Here is an 18,296-nt window from a genome sequence, read left to right on the forward strand (position 1 = left end):
TTCTAAATGTGGTCTCAGTCTAAGGCTCTAGGAGTTAGGATTTCATCATGAATTTTGGAGGGACCATAATTCAACACATAATAACTACAAAGAAGATAGTTCTCCTATGCTTCATTTTATGAAGCCCATGACTATCATCCCAGAGCTGGTACATGGTATTGCTGGGATTCAAAGATTGTCTGACATTGGCTCTCACATGATTATATCCTTCAGGCTCTTTGCAAAGTTAAGAGAAATAAATTCCAGTTTTCTCACAAAGCTAGGCAAAAGATGAGAGTAGACTTAGAGAGCTAAACCCGAGACTTGACTCCTGTGAGAGTCTTAAAATTACCTTGAAAACAAGGCAAGACCAATTCAATGAGCAAGTTTTGCCCCGACTGTTTACCTGTATATTATATATGCAAGGAAGCTGATTGTTTCACCCCCTTTAAATGTGTTTTTTTATGCTCTAATTTGATACAAAGCAGACAGTACTAGAGATTCTGGAGAGTCAGTGAGGTTGGTTGCTGGTGAGCCATAGGAGAAGTTGTCTACCAGAGCAAATCTCAGACCAAGCCCCAGGCACTGATGAATTTGAGACTCTCACATTTTTCACATTTTAGATGGATTTGTCTGCTTCTGTAGTTGGCAGGGAGACTGAATGTGCATTACCAGGAGGCAAGCCACAACTTTCCAGAACTTCATCTGTTAAGCGTTAATGGACCTGGAATGATGTTATGGCATAGGTTAGAAATAAAAGTTGAACAGCCATTATTTTCTAAAGAACGCTCCCAGTGGAGAATCTTTGCAGACATGCCCACATTGGGCTTCTGTGCTTGATGCCTCCCTAGGAAAATCCCTGGCCCTTGGGGTCCATAGGCTCTCCTCCAGGAGTCTGAGAAGCTGCCTTCAGGACCTGCATGGTAGAGGAGGCAGGACCACTTACTCTGGCCAGAGCAGAGTCACTGACCTCATGGTGTCCTGTTGAACACAGGCTTTGGGACCAGATGACCCCAGAGCCACATCCAGGCACTTGCTCAAGGACCTCAGTGGAAACCAAACCTAGTGTATGAGAATTTGCACAACCAGCCTCATGGAGTGTCTTGACCACAGGACACCTCTCAGACCCTAGCAAGTCACCACTATTTGATCATTTGAATCACAAGATTCCAGAGGAATCTTTGAGCTTTTATTTTTTATTAATAAAGTACCATTGTGTGATGTCCTTGCTGATATTTTGACAGTATGGGTTTCCCTTCCCCAGATGTAGTCACCTTAGCACTTCTATCACCAAAGCACCCATACATAGACTGAAAGACTCCTCTGAAACCCTCCAATCTCCCTTCTGTCACAGATAAAAAAGGGTAACCCCCAGGGGTGATGCAGTTTAGTTTGTAGCAAAATTTAAGTCTGATGCAATACTTCCTGACACCTCAGCCCACGCCCAGTCCAGGAGGCCTGTGCTGGGAAATACCTATACTTGAAGGCTGCTTAGATGGCTGGTTTTATTTAATGAAAACAAATTTCCCCATTGCACATTTAGATCAGGTTGTCCTTTGCTTTATCTGCCTGTTTCCTCACTTGTCAAAAGAGTGCTAACACATAGCAAAGACCAATGAAGTAATACATATAAAACACTTGAAATTGTTACTGGCACATAAAAAGCAATAAATGAGACACCATTGTTGTTAGTAACATTAGGATAATAACCATTGTGTGGGTTTCCTAGGACAGCTGTAACAAAGTGCCACAAATTGGGCAGTACAAAATAATAAAACTTTTTTCTTGTATTTCAGGAGGCTGGAAAACTGAAATCAAGGTATGGGCAGGGCCATGTGTTCCTTTCCAAAGGCTCTAGCACAGGTTCCTTCCTTGCTCTTCCAGCTCGATACCCCCAAGTGTTCCTTGGCTGCAGTAGCCTAACTCCCACCTCTGCCTCTGTGTTCACACAGTCATTTTTCATCTGTGCTTGTGTTTCTTCTTTTCTTATAAATACACCAGTCATATTGGATCAAGGACCCACCTATGATCCCAATAAACTAATTGCATCTGCAATGACCTTTCTAACTAAGAGCACATTCACAGGTACCAGGGGTTAGGACTTCAGTACATCTTTTGAGGAATACAATTCAACCCATAACAATCATTGTCATTGTCAAATCAGCAAATTTTAGAATGGGTATTTTCATATGGGATAAAAAGTAATTAATTCCTTCTAGTCTTAGCCTTGGACAGAACTGCCTCAGCACTTACTTGACTTCATTTCACTCAAAAAACTGATTTAGATACCAGGCATTCAGAAGTTTCAGGTACACTGAACAAAAAGAAAAGAGGGTATCTTACTTGTGAAGAACTGGCAGTCAACACACTAATGGGCTTCCTTGTTTCATTTCAGAAAGCTATAAATAAAGCTCACTGGTAGAGTGGTTTCATTGTGACCCTTTATTTCTGTCCAGTAATTTCTTAGTATTCTGAGTTTGCATTTCCAGTTCCTCCAGAAGTTTCCTAGGGGGAGATATGACAACAAAAAATGGTAACTATGATATTTGATTTCTATTTTATCACAGTACTAAGACTTCCCAAGAATATTTGCTTCATAGGGTGTTCAGAAGAGGGGGCAATCATAAAATGAACACAGGTTCATATGTGAACAAAAATATAACACATGTTTACATTATATATATATATACACACATGTGAAATATATATGCATGTTGCTTCTATAGTTGACACTCGAACAACACAGGTTTGAACTGTGCCGGTCCACCTACATGCAGATTTTTTTCAATAAGCGGAATGAATGTTTTGTGCCTCCCTGTAATTTTCTTTTTCTTTTTAAATTTTTTTTAAAAATATATTTCTTACATAATTTTTCATTTTTGCACAATGCATGCATTTTCATCTTGGTTATATTCCCCATGAAATTGCACCCCCCTTATTTTGACCCCAATCCCTCCTATCCCGCCACCCCCGTAGTGTGTCTCTGTTTTAATTTTCTTAATGACATTTTCTTTTCTCTAGCTCACTTTATTGTAAGAGTACAGTTTACGATACATATATCATACAAATATGTGTTAACTGCCTATTTAGCAGTAAGGTTTTCAGTCAACAGAAGACTACTAGTAGCTAAGATATGGGAGAGCCAAATTTGTACATGGAATTTTAGATTTTATGGGGTTCAGTGCTCCCAACCCCCTGTGTTGTTTTAGGGTCAACTGTATAGATAAAGGATTTCTTCCCAAATTGATTTACTTATTACCATCAGTAATATAAGTGTAGGTATACAGCTGTTACCAATAAATAATAAGGGAAATGAGTAAATAAGAGTACAATTCAGTAACATTTAATGATTTGAAATCTACAATTTCACGTGGCAATGTGTTGAAACCTCTCGCCAATTGACTCAAGAATTGTGTCTATTTCCCCATTTATTCTCTGTGTTATGAAAATCATAAATTAGTCATGATTTCTGTGGCTGCTACTAAAATCTTGTTATATCACCATATTAAGAATTACAAAGATCACATTTTTGTACTAATTCATGAGCTTTCGGTTGCTCATTACTTTCCTGTGAGTCATTTTGAAACCCAGGATGCTGTTCAGGCTCTCAAATCATAGTGATTTTATATGCTATTGTTCAATTTCTTCCACATGGAGAACAAATTCAAATGTGAATCTAATTGAGTTAATATAATAAGTGCATTTCTCATGTGCGCAAATCCCTGGTGGGCTGCTGCTTTCTCTTAGAACACAAATCACAGGTTCTGAAATCTATAAATACTAAGGCAAATTTTCTTGTGTAGCCCAAGGAGGAAAGCTAATACCTTGTCATGTCTTATTTTATATTCAAAATTCCTTTGCAATGAAGGTGAGATATTTACTTTCTAAATCTTTGACTGGTAGTAGTTTGCTCAGTACTTTGAGACAGAAAATAAATAAGTGAGCTAAAATGGACGACAAAATGTCCCAAACCAGTAATGATACCATAAACCAGTTTTGAGTCTCACCCAAACTACATTTTTCAAAACATCACACGAAATTTCCATTAAAGCTCTTCTCACTGATTTCTATTTTTTTTGCATTAATGATTTTCTCATTCCTGAATCTTGCTTAAGTTGAGCAAACAACAGTGAAAAGTGGAAATGACTCTATTCTTTTTCACCTTCTAAAAATGGCCTCATGCAGACTATCATTTCTTCCTTCAGCTTTCCTGATGAAATGAGAGGATAGGGAATAGTGTTCTGACATGAGGACCTCAGAGTGAGGTCTCTGTGGAGCCCAGTCATTCTGGCTGAATCTATAAATGCATTACTTGGGCATCTGCAGCTCATGGCAATTGCTAACAGACTTTGTTCCATTCTCTCACCCATCACTTGACAGCCATGCCACTTCCGCTAAGCCGTTAGTGTCCCTCCATGATCATGCATTCATTCATTAACCAACACTTGACTGCTGTGTGCCATATGCTGCCTAGGTAGTGGTAACCCAAATGCTGTCTCAAGGATGAAATCTGCAGCTCAATCCCTTTGGGGCTTCTAGAACATTTAGGCATTAGGCCCTTCCAACCCCACCAGTTATTCTGTATTTTGGTTTTTTACATTATTTTTCAAATGACAGAAAAATGTGCCCTTGTTAACAGGGATAAATATGCACAGTATACGTTGAAAGTCTCTTTCTCAATATATCCCATCTCTCATACTTGCCTGTTTTGCTGATAGAAACAGCGGTTGAGCCAGTTAGGAAAGCCAGATTTGTTTAAAGATACCTTAATCTCTCTTATTGCTTATACTCTACTGCCTGGCATTGATCTTTCCAGGAGGGCTATCATAATGAACAGAACAGATAATAGCAGAGATCCTGTGAGTGACTTTTGTGTCTGTTGTTAACTAAACAGAAAGATAAGGCAATGTCACAGAGGTGAAATCTGCTGTGAATAAAGAAGTGTGGTCAAGACAGAATGACCTGTACTGTCTCTGTGGGTGGTTCTGAGCTTACTCATAAAAGCAAGTGAACATATAGCTGACTCTCACTCCAAGCAAAGATGGAATAAAAAGGATAAGACTGACCTTCCCAACTAGAAAAACACAAACATGAAAACTTCCAGAATAAAATACATAGACATCAGCCATGAAGTATGCATATGACTGCCCTAGCTGACCACCTGGAGAGAAATTCCGGCCATGGCACTGAAGGTGTCATTCAGCAGTCCCAGTACCCTCTCTGAGTGGACAAGATGAAGTGAGGTGTCTTTGGCGGCCTAGTCAGCCACAGCTCTGAGGCCAGAAAGGAGAGATCATGTTCTCTTGAGAGAACTCTGACCTATGTAAAAGGCTGCTCTTGAGTCTCCAGCTTCACACTGATTGACACATGTAAGCCAACTATAATTGAATATTCTAGGGGGACTCACAGCACAGGGACTAGCTTCTGATCCTGTCACTTGAGTGGAAAACCTCTTAATACACAGGTCATCACAGAAGGTTTTCCTGGGGACACAAAGAATGGGAGAAGTAGGAGCTGCTTAGAGGAGCCAAATTAACTCTAAATTGAATGCTGCTGTAGTCCACCCAACACACCTTAAAATCAAGACGTGGAAGGATAAAACTGTTTCTAGGTACCAGAGCAAATCTCATGAATGCTTTGGTACACAAAAATATTCAGCAGTCTACAAGGTCAAACTCTTCATGTCTAACTTCCATTTAAAAATGATCCCGTCTGCCTCTTCTGAAATCCGTGTTCTCAGCTCTGGCCACTCTGTTCCACAACGTCCCCACTGCCTCTTGGATGGCAGCAGTGAAGCGTGTCTTTTCCTCTTCTCAGCCTCGTTCTCTGAGCGCTCAGTAGCAGCTACTTTCCCTAGACTTTGTCCACAGGGAAACCTCCAGACCCACCTCTCTCTCTGCTCTCCTACTAATGTTGTCTAGAGCCACTTTTCAGAAGAAAGAAAAAAGAAAAAAGTCACTCTACTGGCCCCTAGCTAACTCTTTAGAATTTATTTTCTCAGAGCTGATCCTTTAAGGGTGAATAATGCAGCTTGTCTGGCAATTTCTTGATAGTATAATGCCATGGAATAACAAAACAAGCAGACAGAAGATTTGATGGAGTGTCGCAGCTTAATGATGGCAAGATTTGCCTTTGGGTACTCTTCTAATAAACCTCCTCAGAGACACAAGTAAAGTCTTAAAGGCAGAGATAGGGAAAGTTAAAAATGTCCAAGTGAATGGGACCAAAAATATAAAATTCAAAACACATGATCCAAAAATATCCACATTTTGGGCCTCCTCAGTGATGCAGCGGGTTGAGCATCATGCTGTGAAGCTGTCTGCAGCCTCTGCAATATGGGTTTGGTTCCTGGCCAGCCAGGGAGATACCCACGTGGTGCGGCAGACCTCTCCTCTCTCGCCAGCTGCTCCCCTCAGCAGTGCTTTCGGTCGTCTGCCTGTTCTGCTCCCCACTCTGTCTCTGGTGAATCCTCTCACCCTCCCGCGCCTCTGGCCTGAACCCCAGCTCTTGTATAAATAAAATAAATCTTTAAAAAAATTCACATTTCCCATGAAGCATGTTCACCTTGTGAATTAAGCCATGTATTTTCTTTTCTTTTTTAAGATTTATTTATTTATTTATTTATTCAAGCACTGGGTACGGTCAGAAGCACGGGAGGGTGAGCGAATTCACCAGAGCCAGAGCGGAGAACAGAACAGGCAGAGTGATGAAGTGCACTGCTGAGGGGAGCAGCTGGTGCGGCAGGAGAGGTCTGCGCACCATGTGGGACCCTCATCCGGCAGGCGGGGATCGAACCGGCGCTGCAGAGGCTGCGGGCAGTTTCGCAACCCAGTGCTCAACCGCTGCGCCACTGGGGAGGCCCTTAAACCATGTATTTTCTATACTTTTTTTTAGAAAGACTCTGATTTAATTTTTGAAGAAAAGCTATTAAATTCCAAGATCTGTGTTCTGTCTGATCTCTGTCTACATACTCCAGCAGTAATAACACATCAAAAATAAAACAATCCCCGAAAAACTGTTTAAATAGAGTGAACTGTCATAACTTTCTCTTTCCCAGGAGGAGGCCTGCCAGGTGGGGCTAGACTCAGGATTCACCCGCACACTCCTGGTGTCCCTGGGACATCATCTAGGTCACCAAAGGGACAAAACTCGAGGATTCCTCATTTCTGACCACGAGCAGACTCACTGCCAAAAACTCAGAGTAACACGAAGCTAGTCCCAGTCCTTCGTTTCAGGATGTTCCTATTCAGATAGTTTTGGTCCCACCTCTCTGACAGCTTATTTCATATTACCCCGTGATTAGAAGCCCCTGTTCTACACTCAGTGCATCTTTCTGTGGGTTCCAGGACAGCGCCGGGGATCTAGTGTTCCTCTTCTGTCCTCCTCCTTTCATGTCCCTTGACTGTGGGACCCTCCAGTTCTCAGCCTTAGATGTTATTGTCCCTTTGGGACCAGCTTCTCTTCCACGTACTGCTCTCCTCTCTGGGGTACCTGATTCCTGGCTGACTCTATTTACCCTCTGGGTGCAAATATCCCTTTGGTATATTGTGGTTCCAACCTACGGTTCACTTCCTCTGGCCCAGCTCTCCTCAAACTCAGCTTCCTCAAACTCAGCTCTCTCCTCAGTTATGCACCCAGAAACAAATCTGCCATCTACAGTGAACAGTATGTTTTGTTTGACAAGCCCCAGAATGCATTCTGGGTAGTATCCTGGCAATCAGGGTTTTGGACTCTCCAGGGCTGGACTGTGAATGGCTTGTGCACAAATGGTCAGGCCCTTCCCTGCAGCGCACGCTCCTCCTGGTCTGTGTCCTGCTTCTCCCTTCCTGCTTTTCTGTATAATGTTCCCTTCCTCTCACCACCCTGGTCCACTACTTCTGTTTTTACCTTGTCAATTCCATTCTTCAAATGCTCCAGAAAATCTTTGGGTTAGGTATATTTGCGTTGAGTTCTGTCCCCTCGCTAAGTCATATGCTGACGTCCTAACCCCCAACACGTCAAAGTGTGACTTCATTTAGAGAGAAATTCTTAATAAAGGGGATCAAGTTCCGATGAGGTCATGCAGTTGGAACTTGATCCATTATTAGTGTCCTTATAAAAAGGGAAAATGTGAACAGAGTCATGCAGAGAGAAGATGATATGAAGACGTAAGAAGACAGCCATCTACAAGCCAAGGAGAGGGATCTCCAAGAAACCAACCCTGCCAATACCTTGATCTCCGGCTTCTAGTCCCCCAAACTGTGAGGCAATAGATTCTGTTATTTAAGTCATCCATTCTGTGGCATTTTGTTATGCTGACCCTTGACAAATGAGGACTGTTCCCCCTGAAAAATGAATCCAAAATAAAGATTTGCATTAAGTAAATTCACTGGGGAGTGTCTTTGAATCGACAGCTGTGGGGAACAGAAGGCAGAGTTGCTGCGATGCATTGCAACTGACAGCTCAGCTGATTGATTCCAAGATAGCCCTGGAGCTGGGGTGGCCCTCAAACCTGTGCCATCTTAAGCACAAAGAGGAAAGAAGGAGAGGCCGGATCTTTACGGCCAGTACCTCCTCCTGCCAAGGGCAATTAGTCAGTGGATATGGGAGAGGATAATTTGGGTGAGGAGATTTTCTTTGACCAAGGACAATTCCTGCAGAGGGACTCAGCAGCAGCAGGCAGCCCTAGCACAGCAGCTGGAAAGCACCAGGGCACCCATAACATCCTCCTCCACCAGGCTTGCCTCCCTGCTTCCCTCCCTGACACCCTGACCTCTGCATCTGCCATAGTACTGACCACAGTGGTCATTTGTTTGCACTTTGTTGTACCTTTTCATTCATTACACATTTAATGTTCTGATTATACACTACATGTGCAAAGATCTGGCCTCCTTTTGCTCACTTTTATATGATATATACCTTTAAAAAAGTGCCTGACTTTTATTAAGCACTCATAAATATTGGAGGTTATATGAATAATTGGTTACTACTATATTCAGTACGACATGCTTATTACACTGAATGGCCAGAACTCTGGAATCCTCCTACTTCTCTGACCCTATCTACTCTAAAAAGTTAATAAATGAAAGTAAATAAAGGGCCTCCCCCATGGCGCAGCGTGTTGAGCACAGTGCCGTGAAGCTGTTGGCAGCCTCTGCAGCACAGGTTCGATTCCCGACCAGCCAGGGAGGTACCCACATGGCGTGGTAGACCTCTCCCATCTCGCCCACTGCTCCCCTCAGCAGTGTTTTTGGTCAATCTGCCTGTTCTGCTCCCCGCTCTGTATCTGGTGAATCCTTTCACTCCCCTGCATCTCTGGCCTGTACCCCAGCTCTTGTATAAATAAATAAATCTTAAAAAAAAATGAAAGCAGATAAAGATGCTTTGGAATTGGAGTGAAAGAACCTGATCATGGGGCTTTGTTATATTGGGTGGGTGCTTTCATGTTGTGAACTGAAATGTGTCCCCCCAAATTCACATGTTGTAGTCCTAACCCCCAGTACTGTTGAATATGTCTGTATCCCCTTTAGAGAGGGGATTAAGGTCAAGAAAGTCTTATGTGCCAACCCTATTCCAATAAGACTGGTATCCCTGTAAGAAGAGGAAGAGGCAAGTGCACAGAGGAAGAAGCTCTATGCGGGCATAGTGAGCAGGCAGCCGTCTGCAAGCCAAGGCAGAGGGCTAGAAGCTGACCTGGAGGGCAACTTGGCCTTGGCGTTCAAGCCTCCAGAACATAAGAAAATACATTGCTGCTGTCTAAGCCACCAGTGTGTGCTCTCTTGCTCCAGAAGCCCTAACGGACTCTCACACGTGACCTCTCTGAGCCTGTTTCTGCTCTCACTGAGTGATCACTTCTATCCTGTGGGTGGATATGAAGAATGAATGCGATGATATGTGAAATTCCCAGAATAAATAATGGTACCTCCCCCAGTATGGAGGACAGGCAGGACATGTCTGCACAGCAGAAGGGAAATGCTAATCATCAGAGGCCGGTGGGACTTCCAGATAGACATTCTGGAAGGCAACAGAGCTCATACAGTGCTTAGTAAGTATTAAATCAGTATGAATCGATTCCTTTATTCCCCCTGCCCTCAAATTTCCCTTTCTCTCATTTTCATGCATTTTATAATTCAACAAAGTCAGGCTTTCTCCACCCAGGCTCTCCACCTCCACTCTTCTCTCTCACTTTTTCAAAACCATCAGCAGAAGGAATGACGCGTATAGCTATCTGCTGCCTCCCAGAGCCGGGGAATCATTTACCTTAAGGAAAAATATAAGTAATGGAAAGGCATGGGGTGTATTGTAGATAATAGAAGGTTCAGAGAGCAGCAGCATTCCCTTTGTGTAACAAAGATGAGTCTAGGAAGTGTGGAATGATTTATGAGTTTTTTGGATAGCGTTTACTGTGAGGAGAAAGGCTGGAGGCAAATTAACTCCTTTATTAATATGAACCTACCTTCGTCAAAAATTGTCTATGGAAACAAGTAAATAGAAATGCCCAGGTCCAGACTCTCTACAATTTAGTTGCTTCTGGGTTTCAGAGAGATAAATGAGAGTGCATTAAATGATTATATCTGGGAAACTCTAACATATTGTCTACGCTTTGAAATGAGGGAAGCTCTGCACTAAACTCAGCCTGTGCATGCGCTTGTGTGTGTATGTGTGTGTGCATGTGTGTGTGTGTGCATGCTCGTGCAGTTGCACGCATGCACATGTGTGTTTGGATAAGAACAGAAGAGGAGACTTAATATTTGATTGTGTTTACTAGTCTTTTCCTTATCTGAAGCTGGAACTTTTTTTCTCTTGATACCACTAGTCCTCAGATTACAGCATTAGTCAGGACTAACAAGATGGGCAGCAGAAATATAGAGTTATCCAGAGAAAAGCCCAGACTGAATTTGCAAGTCTGACCCACTTACTCCCAATCACAGAATTTTAAGCCACAGCAAGTTACACCTGGGAAGGGACATCAGTGTCACCTGGTCCAGTTCCCCCATTTCAAAAATAAGAACTGGAGGAACAGAGAAGCTCAGTGGCCTGTCCAAGCAGCCTGTGGAACACCACCAGGCAGGTCTGGGTTTCACTTGAGGTCTGGGTTTCACTTGAGGCCACTATGGGAGTTGGAATCCAAATGACAGATTTTGAAAAGAGCAACGCTGGACTGGTTAACATATGGAATTAAGTCCACTCTACATTAAGCAGTTCGTTGGCTGCTGGGGCAAGACCCCCCCCAGCACAATAAGTGTCGTCATAACAAATTAGGGGAAAGCACCCTCCAAGTACATGACGAGCAGAGACGTGCCTTGAATTAAATGGTAAACTGTTCCTGTCCCCACAAGTGGACAGTCTGTCCACAGTGCATGATTGGAAAGTGGAGGGCAGGCTGGATTTCACTGCACTTGTCGGTCAGCCGGTGCCCATCAGCAGAACAGCCTGCCTGGCTATCTGGGGCAGCCCCTTTGCCAGACTATGGCCTCACTGTTGCTGGGGGGATGGCAGAGAACTTCCTGATGAGACAGACCTGGGCTTCTTGAAGTCATGGCGCCATCTTGACCTCCTTCCCTTTGGTCACAGCTCCATTATATCTTCCTTTTTTTCTCACTGCCAGTGAAAGTGGCTAGTGTGGTCCTTCCAAGGCACTAAGATGTTATGTTAGAGAAACACATGGAGATTTATACACTTATACCTAAACTTTCAGGTTATCTGTTCAATGAAATCTTGCCCAATTCCATCCTTCTCCTGGGATTCCACCATTGAAAGGTGTTTCTTGGATAACTGTAAACCACATTCATACCCTACAGTGGTTAACAACTCTATTGGGGTTTTGTCTCTTGCTTTAATGTAGTCAACATAGTTTCAGTAAAGCCTAGAGTCAAAATTTAGGATCATAAGTATATGTTTCAGTCCACCTATATCTTCAGTCTCTTTTTCATAACTCTTCAACTTTCTCTTACTATCTAGCATTCTTATTTGGGGTTGCCCAAATTAATTCAAATGGAAAATTAAAGGAAACCTATCTATGCCCCCCCAGAGCTGGAACTAGGCAATGAGAAGCAGTGGGAAAGCATGAAATCAACGACTGGAGGGAAACCTGATACAAGACCCCTGTTCTGTCACTTCCTACACACGTGGTAGTGGGCAAATCACTTAACTCCACCACACCATGTTTTTTTGCCCACTTGGGAAAACCTGGAGTAAAAATAAAGTCTAACTTCTTTAAATGAGATAATGTTTACAAAAATATCATAATTCTAGAGCATGATGAAAATGTTTATTATTGTTCATTTTTATTATATCTATGAGGGATTAGAGATGATCACAAATTCCTTACCAATCCTTCCATCAAGAGGCAGAGTCTTCTTTCCCACCCACATGAACTCTGAACTAGCCTTGTCACATATAGACCAATAGACTAGAGGTTAGGAAGGAGTGAAACCAGCAGCAGGACAGGAGCACCGAGCCTGGAACACACAGGGGATGGCCTTCCGTCAGTCGCCATGGGGAGAGAGAAACATTGCCTCAAGTGGTCAATAACAATTTTGGGATTTTCAGAGCTGACAGCACAGAGGTAAAACAGTAGAAAGAGACCTGTGGAAGGGAGCAAAGTGGAACAGTTGTGAAGTGGTAAAGAAGGTAAGATTTTTCATGCTCGCACCAAGGTTTAAGTTAGGTAAAGAAAGGAGGAGAGAGAGCCTCTCTGGTGGCACAAGGGGTTAAGACACAACCTATGAAGCTGTCCGCAGCCACTGCAGGGAGAGTTCGATTCCTGGCCAGGGAGCTACCCACGTGGTGCAGCAGACCTCTCCTGACTCACCCCCTGCTCCCCTCAGCAGTGTATTTCAGTCAATCTGCCTGTTCTGTTCCCCACTCTGTCACTGGTGAATCAAAAAAGAAAAGAAAAGAAAGGAGGAGAGAGTATTCCTCCCCACTCTAGAGAATATGGAGAGGCCTAAAGAGGAGAAGGCAATGAATGAAAGGTGAAGATGGAATGGGAGAAGCTGCCACAGCAAGCTGAAGGATGTTGTGGAAGCACAAGGCCTAGGATTCTGACAAGCATGGGCCTGGTGCTGCCTCCACAGTTCACCAGCCCTGAGACTCTGCCACAGTGACTGCAAAGGGGCAGAGGGGAATAAGACTGGAGGCAGGGGGACCTGTAGTGGAAGCAATAGTGGTCCCCTAAACTCACTCTCCCTTTCTTTGGGCACATGCTTGGTATTCCTCCCCAAAGTCCTTAGCAGGGTGGCCGAGTGTCTGTGCTTATTCCGGCGGAGTGAGAGCAGACAGGAAGGAAGTGTATCATTTCCAGGCCTGGCCCATAAAGGACTCCCATACACTTTTTTCCACTTTAATTTCTCTTTCAAGCTGCAGTGTCAATGCCCACAGAGCCCTTGGGATCCACATGTTAAACAGACAAGTCTTCATTACTCACTTTCTCTGAAAGACTCTATCAGGGAGAGTGGCCCTGGCAACCTGTTCCTAGAAATAAATTTTGATTGTGTTACACCATTAGAATTTTGCAGTCAATTTGTTTCATCAATCTCATACAGTCTACGCAGGACAGGCTTGTGTGCCCTAGAAAAGAGATGATGAGTATTTCAACTAAGTATGTCGCTGTGAAAGACACAGTAGCAAAGGTAAAGTGTGGCTCAACCCCTAGGAGCTTTTCCCATATTCCTCATCAGAGAGATGGTGAGGAGCTAAGGAATCAGGCTTCCTCTGGAGCCAAATGAAAGTTCTACTGTCTGGGAAGAATGAAAAGCAGGACCCGCAAGCAAGTAGTCCAACAAGTAATGGAGCTGATGGGAAAGGCATCCTTAGGAGAAGTCGTAGGCATGGCACAGACATCCAACAAGGTCACTGAGAAGCTGGGAGTGTGGTGACCTGGCAGGGGTAAACACAGCAGGCAGACTGATAGCAGAGACCATGTGGAAGCCATGCGGGCCCTCGGGAGGAGACAGAGGTGCGCTTCCTGGGTTTGGCTAGGGAGGTGTGCCCTACACTTCTCCCTCGCTTCTTCCCCTTGTGCCCACCTGCACATAAAACTTTGGGGGATCCAAGCTGCAGAGGGAGTCAAGGAGGATGAGGAGATGTGGGAACTGGGATTGCTTGAGCCCTTTTCTCAGTCACTTTTTTGTCTTCTTGAGAATTTCTCATCCAGATCTGTCCAGGCTGTTTACTAGCAGGAGCAGAGTCCAGGCTTCGGAGCCCACTGAAACATTCCCAAGATGAACTGAGCCCAAAACATTTGCTGATATCCTCTTTTAAGAGTTTATGTGGAATGTGGGGGTAGAGTAAAAAAGGTTTCTTCTAGGCTAGCTGGTGATTTGGGTTGGCCTCAGAGGCAATTGCTTTGAGACATGCTTATGCTGTTCTACTCCATGCAACTTCCCACATCACAGTCTAGTTTTCCAGATCCTAAATTTTTCCAGGCTACTAAATTTTATGAAACCTCTAGTCTCTTCCCAAACCTATTTTCTTTTGCTATCAGAATCTCTATTTCCACTTGTATTTTTCCCCACATTTCAAAGCAACACACCTGTGAAAACCTAACAAAACATTTTATTTTAATGTGAGGATTTAGAACAGAATAGAGCTAAATGTCTCCTGTGCAGAGGATCGATTTCACTTCAGCAGAGTATCCTTTGTATGTGCTGAAAAAGACAGGACATTCATTAAAGGATAATTTTCACCCCAAAGAGGCAAAACCACGACTCTCATAGAGATGCAAAATGAACATGTTAAACATTTTATTTGTTAAGTGAGAGAAGCAGGCTGATAACTAGATTAAAGGGAATTAAAGAAGCTCAGATTTATATTTCAAATTTATATGGAGTAAAGGATTGTTGAAATGAATGTGGAAATGGAGGCAAAATTGCCTTTTACCTGGAGTGGGGAGAAGAGTTTCTTTGCATATTTATGCACGAGAATTAGTTTGTATTGCTTCCAGTTATCTACAATTTAGAAGTAAAATAGTTCCATGAAATCTAAATCAACCCAGAAGTTTGTCCTTTAGACAAAACATAGTTTTCCATTGAAGCATATATTTTTTCTTACACATTTAGAACAAATGCGTGCTGCCCTGGACCTCACTCACTGCCTTTTTCTATGAATGGCTTGAGTACCTTAGAAAAAGTCAATTACATTAGGTTGAATTAACACCAATTTAGCTTTATTCATATGTAAGAACTCTGCTCCTAATCATCTAGATCTACCTGGATTGTTTCCTGGCAGGGGTAGAGTCCAGGCTTCTGTGCCCACTAAAACATTCCAAGATGAATGTCTTAACCCTCTTATGTTGTGATTATCTCAAGTTACCTTTTTATACATTGTGTTAAGAGGGAAACTTGAGTACCAATGTTAACTAGACTTCCTGTGGTGATCATTTCACAATATATACCAATATCAAATCATGTTGTACACTTGAAGCACATATAGTGTTACATGTTAATTATACCTCAGTTTTTAAAAAACACTGTAGTTCTTATACAGTGGTTCAATTGCTTTTTTGAAAAAAAGAAGGAGGCCTCCCTGGTGGCTCAAGGGGTTAAGAAGTAACCTATGAAGCTATCCGCAGCCACTGAACACAAGTTCGATCCCTGGCCAGGGTGATATCCACATGGTGGAGCAGACCTCTCCTGTCTCGCCCGCTGCTCCCCTCAGCAGTGTATTTCAGTAGATTTGACTTTTCTGCTCCCCACTCTGTCTCTGGTGAATCCTCTCATCCCCCACACCTCTGGCCTGAACGCCAGTTCTTGTGTGCATAAATAAATAAATCTTTGAAAAAAAAAAAAAAGGATATGCGGGTTTAATTGTAAGTTGCAATTAGATGTATAATCTCTATCTCTCAGTTTCTGTATCCGCAAGACAGGAGAGGGCAGACTCAATGTTCTCAAAGCATTCTTTTCATTCCCATGTTCTCCGATTTTCCTGCTCATGTCGGTGGGCTGTTTTCTGTTTTATATTACTGTGCTAGCTAATTTTATATGTTGATTTGATGTGACAATGGCCCCCAGGTATTTATTTGCTTAAACATTATTCTGGAAGAATCTTTGAAGGTGTTTTTGGATAAGGTTTTATTTAAATTGGTGAACTTTGAGTAAAGGAGTTTACTCTCAATAGTGGGAGTGGTTCTCACCCAATCAGTTAAAGGCCTTAATAAAACAAAGATTGACTTTTCCCCTAAGCAAGAAGAAATTCTGCCAACAGACTATTTTTGGATTTCAACTGTAACTCTTCTCTGAGTCTCCAGTCTGCAAGCCTACTCCATCAGATTTTGGTCTCACCAAGTCTCCACAATTGTGTGAGCCAATTTCTTATAATAAATCTATCTATCTAGGTATCTATCTGCCAACTTATATATCTATAAATATGGATAAATGGATAAATGTCTATTGATAGAAAGGTGAGCGAGAGAGAGAGAGAGAGAGAGAAAGAAACCATCAGTCTGTTCTCTGGAGTAATGCAATTGCTATGAGGAAAAGAGAGATGTTGAAAATAGATATCTTTCAATTCCATGAATTCTGATAAAATTTATCTTCTCTCAATACTCAGGATAGAAGAACAAAATATTATATACAATGTCTACCCATGCAAAAAAACTTCTATATTTCTTTCATAAAATACTGTACATTTATTGAGTAAAAAAGAAGAGTGTCTTTGAAATTGATCAAAAGCATTTCATATCTTGAGCATAAGTGGATAACTCTCACATAAGTGACCTGGAGGGTCAGGAGCCTGTAAGTACTGTCTGAACTTCCTTGTTACGAGTGGCTTACTGCCCTGGAACCAGAAAGATTGGATTATAAGTCAATCTGACACAGAATAGGAGTCATCAAGTTTGGCACACCTATTTAATTCATGGATTTATTAAGGCCCAAGGGTAAACAGATGGGATGAGACTGAGGAAGTAGGCTGGGAACCAAGGGCCCATTCCAAACTGGAGACACATTTAAACCACTTGGGTAATGACACCAATGTCAATGATCAGTTCTAGAATGAGAGATTCTTGTAGCATTGCTTAAAGCATGAAACATACTATCATGATACTCATTTCACATGCTAGTGCTAATATAATGTTCTTATATCTTTTTTCTTCCTTTTTGTCTTTTTCTTTTCTTTTTTTAAATAGGAACATTGAAAAGACAGTGAAATCAAGTGACTCTCTCAAGATCACAAAACAAACAATCAACAGATTGTTTAACAGATTCTCTAGTTAAAACCACTTTCTCCTTCTGGTGCTTCACCATACTTCTCTTGTGGCCCATTCTTTCACCCTCACACCTCTTATTGATCAGCCATGGGCAAGCACCTCACATGGAATATCAATTGTGAGAAGATGAGGCTACAGTGAAAAAGAGGAAAGGGAACATTACTTCTCAACACAGCAGTCGTTGACAAGTGAAACAAGGTGACTATGAAGACATGGCGCCCACAGTGTCTTATTGAAAGGAAGGAGGTAGGGAACACACACACACACACACACACACACACACACACACACACGGCTGGTCTATGTTGTGTAACCAACAGAATATGGTCCTCATCTCTTCACAACTCCAGACATTGCTATGGGACTTTCAGTGCCTCCTGCAGGAGGAGTATATACATTTTTGCCCCATTGACATTGAGCTCAGTTATGTCAGTTACTTTGGTCATGACACCTGAATGAGATGTGCCATGATAAGTTGATGACTTAAGGGCCATCCTTAGTTGTCAACAATTCTTTTTTTCCCACTGCCCCCAGATTGCTTATCCCACAGAAGAACTGCTTCTTTAGCTGAATTCTGGAATGAAGATGACCTATGGAGCAGACCAAAAGTTGACCACACAGTGACCCATAACTAACATATAACATGAATAAGAAATAAACTTTTGTTTTAACTGTAATTTGGAGTTTGTTTCCACAGCAAAACGGACCAATATATGGGGTTTCCCACTTTATTGTGAAGGCAAGGGATTTTGGAAAAAATGTCAAAAATTTTCCTTTCTCCTCTCCCCATATTCTCATGAATTTCAGTGGTGAACAAAAACTCATTTTAATTTCTGACTCTATTCAAATTTAATTGTTTTTTTCCAAATCAAAGGCATTCTGGAGGGAATAGAATAACAATTAGCTTAATACTCACTCTTTGGAGCCACTGGATCAGATTCACCTGGAATCTATGTAAATCTGATAAATAGCACCGTGGGCGTCCACCACTTTGTAGCTGATGGCAGCAGAAGCATCACTTCCTTTCAAATTGTTAAGGATATCTCCAATTTTCCAGACAGGAATAAAGATTTCAGTTTTAAACTTGAAGTTTATTTTCCAAGGATGAAATCTGCTATGCAGGCACAGC

General features: G+C 42.3%; 1 long non-coding RNA gene across 1 annotated transcript; it reads left to right on the forward strand.

Annotated features, from left to right (window-relative positions):
• Positions 1–12,472: 12,472 nt before the first annotated feature.
• Positions 12,473–17,866, forward strand: LOC129146682 (uncharacterized). The gene is made up of 3 exons (XR_008553710.1): positions 12,473–12,591; positions 17,087–17,365; positions 17,702–17,866. It is a non-coding gene; the product is annotated as an uncharacterized LOC129146682 (long non-coding RNA).
• The last annotated feature ends 430 nt before the right edge of the window (positions 17,867–18,296 follow it).

Source organism: Talpa occidentalis, unplaced genomic scaffold, assembly GCF_014898055.3.
Source record: "Talpa occidentalis isolate TD23 unplaced genomic scaffold, MPIMG_talOcc4v2.1 talOcc4.4, whole genome shotgun sequence".
NCBI lineage: Eukaryota > Metazoa > Chordata > Mammalia > Eulipotyphla > Talpidae > Talpa > Talpa occidentalis.